This window comes from Helianthus annuus, chromosome 12 (assembly GCF_002127325.2).
Source record: "Helianthus annuus cultivar XRQ/B chromosome 12, HanXRQr2.0-SUNRISE, whole genome shotgun sequence".
Taxonomy (NCBI): domain Eukaryota; kingdom Viridiplantae; phylum Streptophyta; class Magnoliopsida; order Asterales; family Asteraceae; genus Helianthus; species Helianthus annuus.
In genome coordinates this window covers 149,016,630-149,022,209 of record NC_035444.2, presented here as the reverse complement: position 1 = coordinate 149,022,209, position 5,580 = coordinate 149,016,630, and the positions used below count along the sequence as shown (strand labels likewise).

At 36.2% G+C, this 5,580-nt stretch overlaps 1 long non-coding RNA gene across 1 annotated transcript; it reads right to left on the bottom strand.

The window, feature by feature from the left end:
* Positions 1-1,171: 1,171 nt before the first annotated feature.
* LOC110903509 lies at positions 1,172-1,682 on the bottom strand. Its single transcript, XR_002572009.2, has 3 exons — positions 1,531-1,682; positions 1,341-1,427; positions 1,172-1,205 (listed from the first exon to the last, which is right to left on the bottom strand). It is a non-coding gene; the product is annotated as an uncharacterized LOC110903509 (long non-coding RNA).
* Between the last annotated feature and the right edge of the window lie 3,898 nt (positions 1,683-5,580).

The window sequence follows — 5,580 nt, the reverse complement described above, 5'->3', positions numbered from 1 at the left end:
CAAAGTTGTAGAATGAGTAATCACTCCAATGCTGCTCTTAAGGTTTTTATTAGTGCTGAAAAACCGAACAATTTTTTTCAGTTGATTCACTGCTTCTAAATAACTCTCCAAATCTTCATGAGGACCTCTCATAATTTCAGCATTAGCCTACACATTTTCATATGAGCAATGTAACATAAGTATCATCCCGTATATGGGACAACATGATCAACGAAAATTGGTAGGACTTTTCAACAATTTTTTTAACACATGCTACATAGGCAAAAAAAAAAAAATCTTAGAAGCACATGTTGTGAACCAATTTTAGATCCGAGCAACAATTATCAAAAATCCGGCAAGCGCAATCACTGGAACATACTGGCGCCCATCGCAAATCTCAGATAAAACGCAGAAGCACAACAATCAGTCTGGTTCCCAATTAAATCTCTGTTAAAACCCAGAAGCACACAGATCTCATGTGTAACACAAAATCCAAAGAGAGCATGCTAGAGTCACCCATATACATACATAATACGGTAACGACTCACTTATAGGACATCAAGATTATGTGGAGCCTGAAGGGTCAGCAGGACTTACTGTTAGCCACACTGAGCCATTATATCCAGTTTGTGGGAAGGATTTCCAGCCAACCATCTAAACGCATCCCCTAATAAAACAACACTTGCATCACTTATAATTATAAATCAAATATTGGCGTCTAGAAACCAAAGTAAACTATTTAAATAAAGTCAAAAACCGCATCTCAAACATAATCTACCTTATCTGGTGCAAACTTCAACTTGCTTTAAGTCCTGTCAAAGAAGTCATCTTCACTTTTACCCTCAAAATATGGAGGTCGAGTAAACATGGATTTGATTCTTCCAAAAAAAAACATAAATAAATCAACTAAAATTCGTAATATATTAACAATAATCATCAAATAATCAAAATATAAATCAACTAAAATGCAAAGTACTTAGGGTGAGGGTCAATCGAGATCTGAAATTACCAAGGCTTGTGTCAACGTCTTCCACCCACAACCACTATCTTTGAGGAACCTAACACATATCTGAAAGTATTACACACAAACAAAAAAGGTAGATCGACTCAAATAACAAACAAAATAGGTAGACATGATTGTTACCTTTTTTGAGAGAGATGGCAGTCCAGCATGCCGGAACCCTAATCGTCTTATCGGAAGCCATTTAAAGAGGATCTTTGTGTTTCTACAAAACAAAATTAAAGTAAAAAACATTAAAAAATAACCAAAAACTGAAGAAACAAAATACATACAATCTCAACAATGGCGTCAAGTTTATGGAAAAGATTACCGCTGGTACACGCAGCATAGTTCATCAAACCTTCATAAACCCTAGAGCATCCATTATCTTGGCTAGGATTCCGACTGGAATCTCTGAAGAAACGTGACACATTCCTTAAACCATGACCTACAAAAAAAAGACGTTCCATGTCACAACACAAACAAATGTAAGTGAAATCCATTGAATGAATGAGAAATAGTGTTCAAAATCAAAACACGGCGTCACTTACCCTTGACGAAGGTAGCAATAACACCAAAAATACCCTAAATCAGAACTGAGAGGTCAGAATCTTCATAGATCAGGTGAAATTTTCATGGAGGAAAACCCTAGATCCAGATCCAGATCTGGAATCGCCAGAGAGAGAGAGAGGAGCAGGGAAGCGGCTATTTTGAAATGTTTTGAAATGGTGAAACCCTAATGTATATCCAGTGTTTTTTTGTAGAAGGGTATAAGTGGAAAGTGAATTTTTCTTGTGCTTAAAAGACTTGTACATCATGCTTTAGGGGTGTTTTAAGGAAATTTCAATGACCTTAAGAAGTCCTTTGGATATGTATATTATAGATAGTATTGATATATATATATATATATATATATATATATATATATATATATATATAGGGCTAGGTTAACGTACAAATGCCCTTATCGTACATTAGTACGCTACAATCTCAGCCGTCCGATCATCTTCCCGCATTGAATTCGCATGTTGTTTTTTTGTAACAATTTCGCATGTTGGTTTTTTAACATGCGATTTCATCAAAATTACCACATGCGAAATTGTTACAAAAAAACAACATGCTATTTCATCAAAATTATCACATGCGAAATTGGTACAAAAAACAACATGCGAATTTATCAAAAATTATCACATGCGAAATTGTTATAAAAAAAACAACATGCTATTTCATCAAAATTATCACATGCGAAATTGGTACAAAAAAACAACATGCGAATTCATAAAAAATTATCACATGCGAAATTGTTATAAAAAAAACAACATGCGATTTTAAAATGCGGGAAAATGATCTGACGGCTGAGATTGAAGCGTACGTAATGTATGATAAGCAATATTGTACAGTACTCATCACCTATATATATATATATATATATATCACCATTCCTCTTGATTTTCTTCACTGTATACCTCTTAAATGTCAACATATACACATGTGACTTAGTTTACGAAGATTTTTCAATGCCGAGAACATCGATCAGAGAGCAAAAAAGGCGTGAGGTTCACAATGGTGTAAAAATAAAATGGGATATACCGCGCTAGGGTTCGAGTTACAGGAACAAGGGCTGGACCAACCATCCAAGAATGGAATCGTCGAGCGAAAACAGTTGACAACATCCAGGAAGCAGCTTTTCTTGCCACGAGACCTTTCTCCATCAATTAGGAATCTGATTCCATCACTAAACACATCCCTTAAATTGAAGCCATTTTTTTAGTGTTTATTTTTTTGTGTCTAATCCGCATATATATCACAATTGCTCTTGATTTTCTTGACTGTATATCTCTTAAACATCAACATATACAAGTGTGATTTAGTTTACGAAGATTTTTCAGTGCCAAGAAACTCGATCAGAGAGTTAAAAAGGCGTAAGGTTCACAATAACGTAAAACTAAAATCGAATATACCGGGCTAGAATTCGAGTTACAGGAACAAGGGCTTTACCAACCACCCAGGAATGGAATCATCGAGCGAAAACACTTGATAACCTCCAGGAAGCAGCTTTTATTGCCACGAGACCTTTCACCATCAATTAGGAATCAGATGCCATCACTAAACACATTCCTTAAATTGTAGCCATTTTTTTAGTGTTTATTTTTGGTGTCTAATCCGCACAGATATCACCATTGCTCTTGATTTTCTTGACTATATATCTCTTAAATGTCAACATATACACGTGTGATTTAGTTTACGAAGATTTTTCAATACCGAGAACCTCGATCAAAGAGTAAAAAAGGCGTATAGTTCACAATGGTGTAAAACTAAAATGGGATATACTAGGCAAATTCGAGTTACAGGAAGGAATCGTCGAGCGAAAACACTTGATGACCTCATGGAAGCAGCTTTTCTTGCCACAAGACCTTTCACCATCAATTAGGAATCTGATGCCGTCACTAAACAGATTCCTTAAATTGTAGCCATTTTTTAGTGTTTATTTTTTGGTGTCTAATCCGCATATATATCACTATTTCTCTTGATTTTCTTCACTGTATATCTCTTAAATGTCAACATATACACGTGTGATTTAGTTTACGAAGATTTTTCAATGCCGAGAACCTCGATCAGAGAGTAAAAAAGGTGTGAGGTTCATAATGGTGTAAAACTAAAATGGGATATACCGAGCTAGGATTCGAGTTACAGGAACAAGGGCCAAACCAACCACCCAAGAATGGAATAGTCGAGCGAAAACACTTGACAATATTCTGGAAGCAGCTTTTCTTGCTACCAGACATTTCTCCATCAATTAGGAATCTGATTCCATCACTAAACACATCCCATAAATCGTTGCCATTTTTTGAGTGTTTTTTTTTATGTCTAATCCGCATATATATCACCACTGCTCTTGATTTTCTTAACTGTATATCTCTTAAATGTCAACAAATATACGTGTGATTTAGTTTACGAAGATTTTTCAACGCCGAGAACCTTGATCAGAGAGTAAAAAAGGCGAAAGGTTCACAATGGTGTAAAACTAAAATCGGATATACCGGGTTAGGATTCGAGTTACAGGAAAAAGGGCCAAACCAACCACCAAGAATGGAATCGTCGAGGGAAAACACTTGACAACCTCCTGGAAGCAGCTTTTCTTGCCACCAGAGCTTTCTCCATGAATTAGGAATCTGATGCCGTCACTAAACACATTCCTTAAATTGTAGCCATTTTCTGAGTGCTTATTTTTTGTTGTCTAATCCGCATATATATCATCATTGCTCCTCATTTCCTGACAGTATATCTCTTAAATGTCAACATATACACGTGTGATTTAGTTTACGAAGATTTTTCAATGCCTAGAACCTCGATCAGAGAGTAAAAAAGGTGTATGGTTCACAATGGTGTAAAACTAAAATGGGATTTACCAGGTTAGGATTCGAGTTACAGGAACAAGGGCCAAACCAACCACCCAAGAATGGAATCGCCAAGCGAAAACACTTGACGACCTCATGGAAGCAGCTTTTCTTGCCACAAGACCTTTCACCATCAATTAGGAATCTGATGCCGTCACTAAACACATTCCTTAAATTGTAGCCATTTTTTTAGTGTTTATTTTTTGGTGTCTAATCCGCATATATATCACCATTGCTCTTGATTTTCTTCTCTGTATATCTCTTAAATGTCAACATATACACGTGTAATTTAGTTTACGAAATATTTCAATGTCCAGAACCTCGATCAGAGAGTAAAAAAGGCGTGAGGTTCACAATGGTGTAAAACTAAAATGGGATATACCAGGCTAGGATTCGAGTTACAGAAACAAGGGCCAAACCAACCACCCAATAATGGAATCGTCGAGCGAAAACACTTGACAACCTCCTGGAAGCAGCTTTTCTTGTCACCAGACTTTTCTCCATCAATTAGGAATCTGATGCCGTCACAAAAAACACATTCCTTAAATTGTAGCCATTTTTTGAGTGTATATTTTTGGTGTCTAATCCGCATATATATCACCATTGCTCTTGATTTTCTTGACTGTATATCTCTTAATTGTCAACATATACACGTGTGATTTAGTTTACGAAAATTTTTCAATGCCGAGAACCTCGATCAGGGAGTAAAAAAAGGCGTAAGGTTCACAATGGTGTAAAACTAAAATGGGATATACCGGGCTAGGCTCCGAGTTACAGGAACAAGGGCCAAACCAATCACCCAAGAATGGAATCGTGGAGCGAAAACACTTGACATCCTTCTGGAAGCAGCTTTTCTTGCCACTAGACCTTTCTCCATCAATTAGGAATCTGATGCCGTCACTAAACACATTCCTTAAATTGTAGTCATTTTTTTTTGTCTTTATTTTTTGGTGTCTTATCCGCATATATATATCACCATTTCTCTTGATTTTCTTGACTGTATATCTCTGTTGGTGCATAATGTCTAAAGCCTGCATCTTAGTTGTAGTTGATAAATGTATAAGGTCTGTTTTAGTTCATTATGTATTGTACAGGGGTTAAAGTTGTAATTGTGTGTTTTTCATGTTAAGGTTTCGCTTGAATGGACACATGCCATACAAGCGAAACCACTTGATAAGGTTTCGCTTGTATGGTCATGACCGT